Source organism: Phyllobates terribilis, unplaced genomic scaffold, assembly GCF_046119375.1.
Source record: "Phyllobates terribilis strain yellow unplaced genomic scaffold, ASM4611937v1 Scaffold_12__6_contigs__length_324123572, whole genome shotgun sequence".
Lineage (NCBI taxonomy): Eukaryota > Metazoa > Chordata > Amphibia > Anura > Dendrobatidae > Phyllobates > Phyllobates terribilis.
In genome coordinates, this window is record NW_027362772.1 from 16,401,314 (window position 1) to 16,416,291 (window position 14,978).

The following is a 14,978-nucleotide window of genomic DNA, read 5'->3' on the forward strand; positions in this document are numbered from 1 at the left end:
AAGGTGCACTAATCCTGATTTCACGCATGTATTAAAAGCTTATTCCCAATGGGCATTGTCGGAGTGCTGGTAAAGACAAGCAATTTTGCAATTTACTGCATATTAAAATTTGCAGTCGTTCTCGAGTTATTAACACTTTTCTTTTGTGTACAGCTCGTTGCCACCTTTGGCTGACAGCAGAATATGTGCAGTGCTTACAAGCTCTTTTCTATTGAGCACTGTTTGGTCGCTAGAGCGAGCTGTTACCTCCTAATCCTGGCCAGCTTCAAGGCAGCGCTTACAAGTTCTTTTCTATTGAGCCCTGTTTGGTCGCTAGAGCCAGCTGTTACATCCTAATCCCGGCCAGCTTCAATGTAACGCTTACAAGCTGGACAGCAGCGGTGGTCGGTCTCTTAGGAAACAAACTGTAAGTGAAAGAAAAGTGCTAATATTTCAATAACGGCTGCAAATTTTAATAAACAGTAAATTGCAAAAGTGGTCGTATTTACGAGATCTATGTGACGATATCCACCCAGGTTGGAGGAGTTGTGCATTAAGTCGCTGCGTCGTTCTGGAGACGTCTTCTCCCTATGTTTGTAGCGTTTACTCCACTGCAGCAGAAGTAACAAGCGACCTGCAGATGAAGCCTCCATAGACGGAGATGGTACATTGATAAAAAAGCAGCCACTCCTCGCCCTCCCATGGGTGTGGTGCACAACACCAGATCCAAGAATAACTCCTGTGACAAAATATTATGATGCAAATCCTGGGAGGCCACAAGACACTTGTAGATTTTTCCATTCTTTACTTTCCTCTGGGTCTGAGGTCACTTAGAGGAAAAAAAGGAACCATGTAAGCTCCAGCCTCCTGCACCAGACCCTAGAAAAAAAAGGTTTTAGGACCCTGGAGGAGTGGAGGGCCATCTGGGTGACAGCAACCTTCCTTTGAAGCAGCAGGAGAACAGCTCAGGGATTTTGTTACTTTGTTTTTGTAACTCTCCTTGATGGGTTTTGTCACCTTGTTAAAACCTTGTGAAAAGAAAACAAAAGAAAAAAAAAAGTTACATAAACTGGTTAGAAAACGGGTTTTCACCTTTTTCTTTTTTTTAGTTTTTAAAATATTTAATGTTTTTTTTTTTTTCCACATAGTCATATAATGAAAAAAAAATGCAATTATTATATTTGGCCTCTTTTTAAGTGTCATTTTATTTTTTTTTATCCCACCACTCATCCACGCGCCTGTGATGGTAGGCATATTGAGTGTCATCCAGCTTTTCTAAAGTCCTGAATGGCAATCTAATCTAGTGATGCAGAAATCATGGGGGGAGAGGATATCACTTTTGCTACTCTTCTTTGCATCTTGGAAAAGCAGGGTGATAATACCCCCTCTTCTTCCCCATGAAGGTGCAATAGTAGCCATATTGTCACCCAGCTTTCCCAAAGTCCTGAATAGCGATATAATCTAGTGATACAGGAATCAGGGCGAGGGTAGAGGAGCATCACTACTCACTTCTCTTCTTTGCAGTGATAAAACCCTCTCTTCTTCCCCATAATGGTGCAAAAGCAGCCGTATTGTCATCCAGCTTTCTTAAAGTCCTGAATGGCAACCTAATTTAGTGATGCAGAAATCAGGGGGGAAAGGGAAAGGAGTATCACTACTTGCTACACTTCTTTGCAGGTTGGAAATGCAGGGTGATAATACCCCCTCTTCTTCCCCATGAAGGTGCAAAAGCAGCCATATTGTCATCCAGCTTTCCTAAAGTCCTGAATAGCTACATATTCTAGTGATTTAGAAATCAAAGGGGTGCAGTATCATCTATTGCTACTCTGGAACCTGAAAATGCTGGGTTATAACACACCCTTTGCTCCATAGAAAAGCTGCAAAAGCAGCCATGTTGTAACCCAGCTTTCCTAAAGTCCCGAATAGCAATATAATCTAGGGATGCAGAAATCAGGGGAAGGGTAGAAGAGCATCAGTACTTGCTACAATTCATTGCAGCTTGGAAAAGCTGGGTGATAATACCCCCTCTTCTTCCACATGAAGCTGCAAAAGCAGCCGTATTGTAACCCAGCTTTCCTAAAGTCCTGAATAGCGATATAATCTAGTGATGCAGAAATCAGGGGGAGGGGAATGAAGTGTCACTACTTGCTTCTCTTCTTTGGAAAAGCTGGGTGACAATGCCCCCTCTTCTTCCCCATGAAGCTACAAAAGCAGCCATATTGTTATCCAGCTTTCTTAATGTCCTGAATAGAGATGTAATCTAGTAATGCAGAAATTAAATGGGGAATTGTTATTACTTGCTACATTGCAGCCTGGAAAATCTGGGTGATAACATCCCTTCTACTCCCCCGTGAACCTGCAAAAGCATCCATATTGAATATCACCCAGCTTTCCTGAAATCCTGAATAGCAATCTAATCAAGTGATGCAGAAATCAGGGGGAGAGGGTATCACTAATTGCTACTTTTCTCTGCAGCTTGGAAAAGCTGAGTGATAATACCTTCTCTACTTCCCCATGAAGCTACAAAAGCAGCCATATCATCACCCAGCTTTCTTAAAGTCCTGAATAGCGAGATAATCTAGTGCTGCAGAAAGTAAAGGAGTGCGGTATTATCTATTGTTATTCTAGAGTCTGGAAAAGCTGGGTTATAACACACCTTCCATAGAAAAACTGAAAAAGCAGCAATATTGTCACCCAGCTTTCTTAAAGTCTTGAATAGCAATCTTATCTATGAAGGCAGAAATTATAGTAGTGGAGGTGTCATTACTTGCTACTTTGCAACCTGTGAAAGCTGGGTAATAACATCCCTTATACTCCCCCAAAGCAAAAGCATTCATATTGAGTGTCACCCAGCTTTCCTAAAATCCTGAATAGCAATCTAATCTAGTGATGCAGAAATTAAGGGAAGTGTCACTACTTGATACTCTGCCGCTTGGAAAAGCTGGGTTATAACACTACTCTCCTGGCTATGGCCATATGGCTTGTCACCCAACTTAACAAAGATCCTGAATGGCAAGCCTGCCTAGTGATTTAGAAATAGGCTGGAGAATGTATCACTGTTTGCCACTCTGGAAGAAAAATTAGGTGATCACCCACCCCCTCCTTTAACGTGATGTTATAATGACGGCCATACTAATTGTCACCCAGCTTTCCAAAAGTCCTAAATGGCAATTCTGTCCAGGAATACTGAAATATAATTTGTGGGAGGTGTATCACCACTTACCACCCTTGAGCCTGGAAAAGATGGGTCACCCTATTTCCCCAAAATCTCAAATGACAATGTGGCCTGGTTGATTTTTACCCAACTTTCTCAGAGAAATATATGGGAGATTATTTTGTATCTTTCTGGTATATATCAATGTGGGCTCCGCACGGGGGAAGGATATTGGCGCACGGCTCGTACTGCTCATTTAATATACAATCTATATAAAAAACATAAAGCAAACACCATCCCGAGTTCTGCAAGACGCAAACATTGGCGCCGTGCTGCATTCCTACAGCGGCCTGCATTCCGATTATATTATCCGCACAGCTTAAAAAATAAATGAGTAATTGCTTATCAGACATCTTTATGCAAATGTTAATCCCTGGAAGGCATGTGAGGCTGGCAATGCGTTACCAGCGGAGACCCGCGCAGATTTCATATCTGGAAATATATTAACCCACGTGCAGCAAAAGAGGGAGGCGAGCGAGAGCTACTCACTGTAACAAAGCTTCAGCTCTGAACGGCTGACTGCACTGTACATTACTAAGGGGCAGCAACTCTACAAACATACCATAGTAACAGGACCAGATACACTTATTGGCACAGAGGCTATTATCAATGGTGATAAGTAATGTAATGTATGTACACAGTGACTGCACCAGCAGAATAGTGAGTGCAGCTCTGGAGTATAATATAGGATGTAACTCAGGATCAGTACAGGATCAGTAATGTAATGTATGTACACAGTGACTGCACCAGCAGAATAGTGAGTGCAGCTCTGGGGTATAATACAGGATGTAACTCAGGATCAGTAATGTAATGTATGTACACAGTGATTGCACCAGCAGAATAGTGAGTGCAGCTCTGGAGTATAATACAGGATGTAACTCAGGATCAGTAATGTAATGTATGTACACAGTGACTGCACCAGCAGAATAGTGAGTGCAGCTCTGGAGTATAATACAGGGTGTAACTCAGGATCAGTAATGTAATGTATGTACACAGTGACTGCACCAGCAGAACAGTGAGTGCAGCTCTGGAATATAATACAGGATCTAACTCAGGATCAGTAATGTAATGTATGTACACAGTGACTGCACCAGCAGAATAGTGAGTGCAGCTCTGGAGTATAATACAGGATGTAACTCAGGATCAGTAATGTAATGTATGTACACAGTGACTGCACCAGCAGAACAGTGAGTGCAGCTCTGGAGTATAATACAGGATCTAACTCAGGATCAGTAATGTAATGTATGTACACAGTGACTGCACCAGCAGAATAGTAAGTGCAGCTCTGGAGTATAATACAGGATGTAACTCAGGATCAGTAATGTAATGTATGTACACAGTGACTGCACCAGCAGAACACTGAGTGCAGCTCTGGAATATAATACAGGATCTAACTCAGGATCAGTAATGTAATGTATGTACACAGGGACTGCACCAGCAGAATAGTGAGTGCAGCTCCGGAGTATAATACAGGCTGTAACTCAGGATCAGTAATGTAATGTATGTACACAGTGACTGCACCAGTAGAATAGTGAGTGCAGCTCTGGAGTATAATACAGAATGTAACTCAGGATCAGTAATGTAATGTATGTACACAGTGACTCCACCAGCAGAATAGTGAGTGCAGCTCTGGAGTATAATACAGGAGGTAACTCAGGATCAGTAATGTAATGTATGTACACAGTGACTGCACCAGCAGAATAGTGAGTGCAGCTCTGGAGTATAATACAGGCTGTAACTCAGGATCAGTAATGTAATGTATGTACACAGTGACTGCACCCGCAGAATAGTGAGTGCAGCTCTGGAGTATAATACAGGATGTAACTCAGGATCAGTAATGTAATGTATGTACTCAGTGACTGCACCAGCAGAACAGTGAGTGCAGCTCTGGAATATAATACAGGATCTAACTCAGGATCAGTAATGTAATGTATGTACACAGTGACTGCACCAGCAGAATAGTGAGTGCAGCTCTGGAGTATAATACAGGATGTAACTCAGGATCAGTAATGTAATGTATGTACACAGTGACTGCACCAGCAGAACAGTGAGTGCAGCTCTGGAGTATAATACAGGATCTAACTCAGGATCAGTAATGTAATGTATGTACACAGTGACTGCACCAGCAGAACAGTGAGTGCAGCTCTGGAATATAATACAGGATCTAACTCAGGATCAGTAATGTAATGTATGTACACAGTGACTGCACCAGCAGAATAGTGAGTGCAGCTCTGGAGTATAATACAGGATGTAACTCAGGATCAGTAATGTAATGTATGTACACAGTGACTGCACCCGCAGAATAGTGAGTGCAGCTCTGGAGTATAATACAGGATGTAACTCAGGATCAGTAATGTAATGTATGTACACAGTGACTGCACCAGCAGAATAGTGAGTGCAGCTCTGGAGTATAATACAGGATGTAACTCAGGATCAGTAATGTAATGTATGTACACAGTGACTGCACCAGCAGAATAGTGAGTGCAGCTCTGGAATATAATACAGGATCTAACTCAGGATCAGTAATGTAATGTATGTACACAGTGACTGCACCAGCAGAATAGTGAGTGCAGCTCTGGAGTATAATACAGGATGTAACTCAGGATCAGTAATGTAATGTATGTACACAGTGACTGCACCAGCAGAACAGTGAGTGCAGCTCTGGAATATAATACAGGATCTAACTCAGGATCAGTAATGTAATGTATGTACACAGTGACTGCACCAGCAGAATAGTGAGTGCAGCTCTGGAGTATAATACAGGATGTAACTCAGGATCAGTAATGTAATGTATGTACACAGTGACTGCACCAGCAGAACAGTGAGTGCAGCTCTGGAGTATAATACAGGATCTAACTCAGGATCAGTAATGTAATGTATGTACACAGTGACTGCACCAGCAGAATAGTGAGTGCAGCTCTGGAGTATAATACAGGATGTAACTCAGGATCAGTAATGTAATGTATGTACACAGTGACTGCACCAGCAGAACACTGAGTGCAGCTCTGGAATATAATACAGGATCTAACTCAGGATCAGTAATGTAATGTATGTACACAGGGACTGCACCAGCAGAATAGTGAGTGCAGCTCCGGAGTATAATACAGGCTGTAACTCAGGATCAGTAATGTAATGTATGTACACAGTGACTGCACCAGTAGAATAGTGAGTGCAGCTCTGGAGTATAATACAGAATGTAACTCAGGATCAGTAATGTAATGTATGTACACAGTGACTCCACCAGCAGAATAGTGAGTGCAGCTCTGGAGTATAATACAGGAGGTAACTCAGGATCAGTAATGTAATGTATGTACACAGTGACTGCACCAGCAGAATAGTGAGTGCAGCTCTGGAGTATAATACAGGCTGTAACTCAGGATCAGTAATGTAATGTATGTACACAGTGACTGCACCCGCAGAATAGTGAGTGCAGCTCTGGAGTATAATACAGGATGTAACTCAGGATCAGTAATGTAATGTATGTACTCAGTGACTGCACCAGCAGAACAGTGAGTGCAGCTCTGGAATATAATACAGGATCTAACTCAGGATCAGTAATGTAATGTATGTACACAGTGACTGCACCAGCAGAATAGTGAGTGCAGCTCTGGAGTATAATACAGGATGTAACTCAGGATCAGTAATGTAATGTATGTACACAGTGACTGCACCAGCAGAACAGTGAGTGCAGCTCTGGAGTATAATACAGGATCTAACTCAGGATCAGTAATGTAATGTATGTACACAGTGACTGCACCAGCAGAACAGTGAGTGCAGCTCTGGAATATAATACAGGATCTAACTCAGGATCAGTAATGTAATGTATGTACACAGTGACTGCACCAGCAGAATAGTGAGTGCAGCTCTGGAGTATAATACAGGATGTAACTCAGGATCAGTAATGTAATGTATGTACACAGTGACTGCACCAGCAGAACAGTGAGTGCAGCTCTGGAGTATAATACAGGATGTAACTCAGGATCAGTAATGTAATGTATGTACACAGTGACTGCACCAGCAGAACACTGAGTGCAGCTCTGGAATATAATACAGGATCTAACTCAGGATCAGTAATGTAATGTATGTACACAGGGACTGCACCAGCAGAATAGTAAGTGCAGCTCCGGAGTATAATACAGGCTGTAACTCAGGATCAGTAATGTAATGTATGTACACAGTGACTGCACCAGTAGAATAGTGAGTGCAGCTCTGGAGTATAATACAGAATGTAACTCAGGATCAGTAATGTAATGTATGTACACAGTGACTCCACCAGCAGAATAGTGAGTGCAGCTCTGGAGTATAATACAGGAGGTAACTCAGGATCAGTAATGTAATGTATGTACACAGTGACTGCACCAGCAGAATAGTGAGTGCAGCTCTGGAGTATAATACAGGCTGTAACTCAGGATCAGTAATGTAATGTATGTACACAGTGACTGCACCCGCAGAATAGTGAGTGCAGCTCTGGAGTATAATACAGGATGTAACTCAGGATCAGTAATGTAATGTATGTACACAGTGACTGCACCAGCAGAATAGTGAGTGCAGCTCTGGAATATAATACAGGATCTAACTCAGGATCAGTAATGTAATGTATGTACACAGGGACTGCACCAGCAGAATAGTGAGTGCAGCTCCGGAGTATAATACAGGCTGTAGCTCAGGATCAGTAATGTAATGTATGTACACAGTGACTGCACCCGCAGAATAGTGAGTGCAGCTCTGGAGTATAATACAGGATGTAACTCAGGATCAGTAATGTAATGTATGTACACAGTGACTGCACCAGCAGAACAGTGAGTGCAGCTCTGGAGTATAATACAGGATGTAACTCAGGATCAGTAATGTAATGTATGTACACAGTGACTGCACCAGCAGAATAGTGAGTGCAGCTCTGGGGTATAATACAGGATGTAACTCAGGATCAGTAATGTAATGTATGTACACAGGGACTGGACCAGCAGAATAGTGAGTGCAGCTCTGGAGTATAATGCAGGATGTAACTCAGGATCAGTAATGTAATGTATGTACACAGTGACTGCACCAGCAGAATAGTGAGTGCAGCTCTGGAGTATAATACAGGATGTAACTCAGGATCAGTAATGTAATGTATGTACACAGGGACTGCACCAGGAGAATAGTGAGTGCAGCTCTGGAGTATAATACAGGATGTAACTCAGGATCAGTAATGTAATGTATGTACACAGTGACTGCACCAGCAGAATAGTGAGTGCAGCTCTGGAGTATAATACAGGATGTAACTCAGGATCAGTAATGTAATGTATGTACACAGTGACTGCACCAGTAAAATAGTGAGTGCAGCTCTGGAGTATAATACAGGATGTAACTCAGGATCAGTAATGTAATGTATGTACACAGTGACTGCACCAGCAGAACAGTGAGTGCAGCTCTGGAGTATAATACAGGATCTAACTCAGGATCAGTAATGTAATGTATGTACACAGTGACTGCACCAGCAGAATAGTGAGTGCAGCTCTGGAGTATAATACAGGATGTAACTCAGGATCAGTAATGTAATGTATGTACACAGTGACTGCACCAGCAGAACACTGAGTGCAGCTCTGGAATATAATACAGGATCTAACTCAGGATCAGTAATGTAATGTATGTACACAGGGACTGCACCAGCAGAATAGTGAGTGCAGCTCCGGAGTATAATACAGGCTGTAACTCAGGATCAGTAATGTAATGTATGTACACAGTGACTGCACCAGTAGAATAGTGAGTGCAGCTCTGGAGTATAATACAGAATGTAACTCAGGATCAGTAATGTAATGTATGTACACAGTGACTCCACCAGCAGAATAGTGAGTGCAGCTCTGGAGTATAATACAGGAGGTAACTCAGGATCAGTAATGTAATGTATGTACACAGTGACTGCACCAGCAGAATAGTGAGTGCAGCTCTGGAGTATAATACAGGCTGTAACTCAGGATCAGTAATGTAATGTATGTACACAGTGACTGCACCCGCAGAATAGTGAGTGCAGCTCTGGAGTATAATACAGAATGTAACTCAGGATCAGTAATGTAATGTATGTACTCAGTGACTGCACCAGCAGAACAGTGAGTGCAGCTCTGGAATATAATACAGGATCTAACTCAGGATCAGTAATGTAATGTATGTACACAGTGACTGCACCAGCAGAATAGTGAGTGCAGCTCTGGAGTATAATACAGGATGTAACTCAGGATCAGTAATGTAATGTATGTACACAGTGACTGCACCAGCAGAACAGTGAGTGCAGCTCTGGAGTATAATACAGGATCTAACTCAGGATCAGTAATGTAATGTATGTACACAGTGACTGCACCAGCAGAACAGTGAGTGCAGCTCTGGAATATAATACAGGATCTAACTCAGGATCAGTAATGTAATGTATGTACACAGTGACTGCACCAGCAGAATAGTGAGTGCAGCTCTGGAGTATAATACAGGATGTAACTCAGGATCAGTAATGTAATGTATGTACACAGTGACTGCACCAGCAGAACAGTGAGTGCAGCTCTGGAGTATAATACAGGATCTAACTCAGGATCAGTAATGTAATGTATGTACACAGTGACTGCACCAGCAGAACACTGAGTGCAGCTCTGGAATATAATACAGGATCTAACTCAGGATCAGTAATGTAATGTATGTACACAGGGACTGCACCAGCAGAATAGTAAGTGCAGCTCCGGAGTATAATACAGGCTGTAACTCAGGATCAGTAATGTAATGTATGTACACAGTGACTGCACCAGTAGAATAGTGAGTGCAGCTCTGGAGTATAATACAGAATGTAACTCAGGATCAGTAATGTAATGTATGTACACAGTGACTCCACCAGCAGAATAGTGAGTGCAGCTCTGGAGTATAATACAGGAGGTAACTCAGGATCAGTAATGTAGTGTATGTACACAGTGACTGCACCAGCAGAATAGTGAGTGCAGCTCTGGAGTATAATACAGGCTGTAACTCAGGATCAGTAATGTAATGTATGTACACAGTGACTGCACCCGCAGAATAGTGAGTGCAGCTCTGGAGTATAATACAGGATGTAACTCAGGATCAGTAATGTAATGTATGTACACAGTGACTGCACCAGCAGAATAGTGAGTGCAGCTCTGGAATATAATACAGGATCTAACTCAGGATCAGTAATGTAATGTATGAACACAGGGACTGCACCAGCAGAATAGTGAGTGCAGCTCCGGAGTATAATACAGGCTGTAGCTCAGGATCAGTAATGTAATGTATGTACACAGTGACTGCACCCGCAGAATAGTGAGTGCAGCTCTGGAGTATAATACAGGATGTAACTCAGGATCAGTAATGTAATGTATGTACACAGTGACTGCACCAGCAGAACAGTGAGTGCAGCTCTGGAGTATAATACAGGATATAACTCAGGATCAGTAATGTAATGTATGTACACAGTGACTGCACCAGCAGAATAGTGAGTGCAGCTCTGGGGTATAATACAGGATGTAACTCAGGATCAGTAATGTAATGTATGTACACAGGGACTGGACCAGCAGAATAGTGAGTGCAGCTCTGGAGTATAATGCAGGATGTAACTCAGGATCAGTAATGTAATGTATGTACACAGTGACTGCACCAGCAGAATAGTGAGTGCAGCTCTGGAGTATAATACAGGATGTAACTCAGGATCAGTAATGTAATGTATGTACACAGGGACTGCACCAGGAGAATAGTGAGTGCAGCTCTGGAGTATAATACAGGATGTAACTCAGGATCAGTAATGTAATGTATGTACACAGTGACTGCACCAGCAGAATAGTGAGTGCAGCTCTGGAGGATAATACAGGATGTAACTCAGGATCAGTAATGTAATGTATGTACACAGTGACTGCACCAGTAAAACAGTGAGTGCAGCTCTGGAGTATAATACAGGATGTAACTCAGGATCAGTAATGTAATGTATGTACACAGTGACTGCACCAGCAGAATAGTGAGTGCAGCTCTAGAGTATAATACAAGATGTAACTCAGGATCAGTAATGTAATGTATGTACACAGTGACAGCACCAACAGAATAGTGAGTGCAGCTCTGGAGTATAATACAGGATGTAACTCAGGATCAGTAATGTAATGTATGTACACAGTGACTGCACCAGCAGAATAGTGAGTGCAGCTCTGGAGTATAATACAGGATGTAACTCAGGATCAGTAATGTAATGTATGTACATGGTGACTGCACCAGCAGAATAGTGAGTGCAGCTCTGGAGTATAATACAGGATGTAACTCAGGATCAGTAATGTAATGTATGTACACTGTGACTGCAGCAGCAGAATAGTGAGTGCAGCTCTGGAGTATAATACAGGATGTAACTCAGGATCAGTAATGTAATGTATGTACACAGTGACTGCACCAGCAGAATAGTGAGTGCAGCTCTGGAATATAATACAGGATCTAACTCAGGATCAGTAATGTAATGTATGTACACAGTGACTGCACCAGCCGAATAGTGAGTGCAGCTCTGGAGTATAATACAGGATGTAACTCAGGATCAGTAATGTAATGTATGTACATGGTGACTGCACCAGCAGAATAGTGAGTGCAGCTCTGGAGTATAATACAGGATGTAACTCAGGATCAGTAATGTAATGTATGTACACAGTGACTGCAGCAGCAGAATAGTGAGTACAGCTCTGGAGTATAATACAGGATGTAACTCAGGATCAGTAATGTAATGTATGTACACAGTGACTGCACCAGCAGAATAGTGAGTGCAGCTCTGGAGTATAATACAGGATGTAACTCAGGATCAGTAATGTAATGTATGTACACAGTGACTGCAGCAGCAGAATAGTGAGTGCAGCTCTGGAGTATAATACAAGATGTAACTCAGGATCAGTAATGTAATGTATGTACACAGTGACTGCACCAGCAGAATAGTGAGTGCAGCTCTGGAATATAATACAGGATCTAACTCAGGATCAGTAATGTAATGTATGTACACAGTGACTGCACCAGCCGAATATTGAGTGCAGCTCTGGAGTATAATACAGGATGTAACTCAGGATCAGTAATGTAATGTATGTACACAGTGACTGCACCCGCAGAATAGTGAGTGCAGCTCTGGAGTATAATACAGGATGTAACTCAGGATCAGTAATGTAATGTATGTACACAGTGACTGCACCAGCAGAACAGTGAGTGCAGCTCTGGAATATAATACAGGATCTAACTCAGGATCAGTAATGTAATGTATGTACACAGTGACTGCACCAGCAGAATAGTGAGTGCAGCTCTGGAGTATAATACAGGATGTAACTCAGGATCAGTAATGTAATGTATGTACACAGTGACTGCACCAGCAGAACAGTGAGTGCAGCTCTGGAGTATAATACAGGATCTAACTCAGGATCAGTAATGTAATGTATGTACACAGTGACTGCACCAGCAGAACAGTGAGTGCAGCTCTGGAATATAATACAGGATCTAACTCAGGATCAGTAATGTAATGTATGTACACAGGGACTGCACCAGCAGAATAGTGAGTGCAGCTCCGGAGTATAATACAGGCTGTAACTCAGGATCAGTAATGTAACGTATGTACACAGTGACTGCACCAGTAGAATAGTGAGTGCAGCTCTGGAGTATAATACAGAATGTAACTCAGGATCAGTAATGTAATGTATGTACACAGTGACTCCACCAGCAGAATAGTGAGTGCAGCTCTGGAGTATAATACAGGAGGTAACTCAGGATCAGTAATGTAATGTATGTACACAGTGACTGCACCAGCAGAATAGTGAGTGCAGCTCTGGAGTATAATACAGGCTGTAACTCAGGATCAGTAATGTAATGTATGTACACAGTGACTGCACCCGCAAAATAGTGAGTGCAGCTCTGGAGTATAATACAGGATGTAACTCAGGATCAGTAATGTAATGTATGTACACAGTGACTGCACCAGCAGAATAGTGAGTGCAGCTCTGGAATATAATACAGGATCTAACTCAGGATCAGTAATGTAATGTATGTACACAGGGACTGCACCAGCAGAATAGTGAGTGCAGCTCTGGAGTATAATGCAGGATGTAACTCAGGATCAGTAATGTAATGTATGTACACAGTGACTGCACCCGCAGAATAGTGAGTGCAGCTCTGGAGTATAATACAGGATGTAACTCAGGATCAGTAATGTAATGTATGTACACAGGGACTGCACCAGCAGAACAGTGAGTGCAGCTCTGGAGTATAATACAGGATGTAACTCAGGATCAGTAATGTAATGTATGTACACAGTGACTGCACCAGCAGAATAGTGAGTGCAGCTCTGGAGGATAATACAGGATGTAACTCACGATCAGTAATGTAATGTATGTACACAGTGACTGCACCAGCAAAATAGTGAGTGCAGCTCTGGAGTATAATACAGGATGTAACTCAGGATCAGTAATGTAATGTATGTACACAGTGACTGCACCAGCAGAATAGTGAGTGCAGCTCTAGAGTATAATACAGGATGTAACTCAGGATCAGTAATGTAATGTATGTACACAGTGACAGCACCAACAGAATAGTGAGTGCAGCTCTGGAGTATAATACAGGATGTAACTCAGGATCAGTAATGTAATGTATGTTCACAGTGACTGCACCAGCAGAATAGTGAGTGCAGCTCTAGAGTATAATACAGGATGTAACTCAGGATCAGTAATATAATGTATGTACACAGGGACTGCACCAGCAGAATAGTGAGTGCAGCTCTGGAGTATAATACAGGATGTACCTCAGGATCAGTAATGTAATGTATGTACACAGTGACTACGCCAGCAGAATAGTGAGTGCAGCTCTAGAGTATAATACAGGATGTAACTCAGGATCAGTAATGTAATGTATGTACACAGTGACTGCACCAGCAGAATAGCGAGTGCAGCTCTGGAGTATAATACAGGATGTAACTCAGGATCAGTAATGTAATGTACGTACACAGTGACTGCACCAACAGAATAGTGAGTGCAGCTCTGGAGTATAATACAGGATGTAACTCAGGATCAGTAATGTAATGTATGTCCACAGTGACTGCACCAGCAGAATAGCGAGTGCAGCTCTGGAGTATAATACAGGATGTAACTCAGGATCAGTAATGTAATGTATGTACACAGTGACTGCACCAGCAGAATAGTGAGTGCAGCTCTGGGGTATAATACAGGATGTAACTCAGGATCAGTAATGTAATGTATGTACACGGTGACACCACCAGCAGAATAGTGAGCGCAGCTCTGGAGTATAATACAGGATGTAACTCAGGATCAGTAATGTAATGTATGTACACAGTGACTGCACCAGCAGAATAGTGAGTGCAGCTCTAGAGTATAATGCAGGATGTAACTCAGGATCGGTAATGTAATGTATGTACACAGTGACTGCACCAGCAGAATAGTGAGTGCAGCTCTGGAGTATAATACAGGATGTAACTCAGGATCAGTAATGTAATGTATGTACACAGGGACTGCACCAGCAGTATAGTGAGTGCAGCTCTGGAGTATAATACAGGATGTAACTCTGGATCAGTAATGTAATGTGTGTACACAGTGACTGCACCAGCAGAATAGTGAGTGCAGCTCTGGAGAATAATACAGGATGTAATACAGGATCAGTGATTTAATGTATGTACAAAGTGACTGCACCAGCAGAATAGTGAGTGCAGCTCTGGGGTATAATACAGGATGTAACTCAGGATCAGTAATGTAATGTGTGTACACAGTGACTGTGACGCGCCCCTGGGCCTTCTGTGTCGTGCGGC